Source organism: Alosa alosa, chromosome 7, assembly GCF_017589495.1.
Source record: "Alosa alosa isolate M-15738 ecotype Scorff River chromosome 7, AALO_Geno_1.1, whole genome shotgun sequence".
Taxonomy (NCBI): Eukaryota; Metazoa; Chordata; class Actinopteri; order Clupeiformes; family Clupeidae; genus Alosa; species Alosa alosa.
This window is the reverse complement of record NC_063195.1, coordinates 5,256,846-5,257,449: the sequence shown is the minus strand read 5'-3', so window position 1 is coordinate 5,257,449 and position 604 is coordinate 5,256,846.

The window sequence follows — 604 nt, the reverse complement described above, 5'->3', positions numbered from 1 at the left end:
AGAGAGAGAGAGAGAGAGAAAGGGAGGAAGAGAGAAATAGAAAGACAGAGAGAAAAAAGAGAAAGAGAGAGAGCACCTAATGAAGAACATAGCACAGCACACACACACATACACACACACACACACACACTCTCTCTCTCTCTCTGCCTTCAGATAATGTGATAATGGTAGCACTGCACTCTGAAACCAAATATGTAATGGCCCAATCACTCTTTCCCTAATTCATTTAGCCTGAAAGAAGCTTTAGAGGCGGGCAGACTGACTTCCGAACTAATAGCAACAGACAACAACTGGACTGGATGTTTATGAAGCATTAGTCTTGTGCTTAAGTATCAGGCCTAGCCTATTTTTCTTGTTCAGAAGCCTACACATATCTGGCATGATAAAACAGGCATGGGTTCATTCTGAGGTCGACGTTGGCTAGGCCTAGGCTACGTGTTGTGTTTTGATTCCGGAGTTTAAATATTAACCAGGGCGATTGAGCTTCAAGCCGCCGCCGGATGTGGGTCAATGAGAGCGCCCAATGTTTGCTCGGCAAGAGAGCGAAGGAGAGACGCTACTCGCGCCAGGGTATCGGCCGATTAGGGAGGGGCTGGTTTTATGC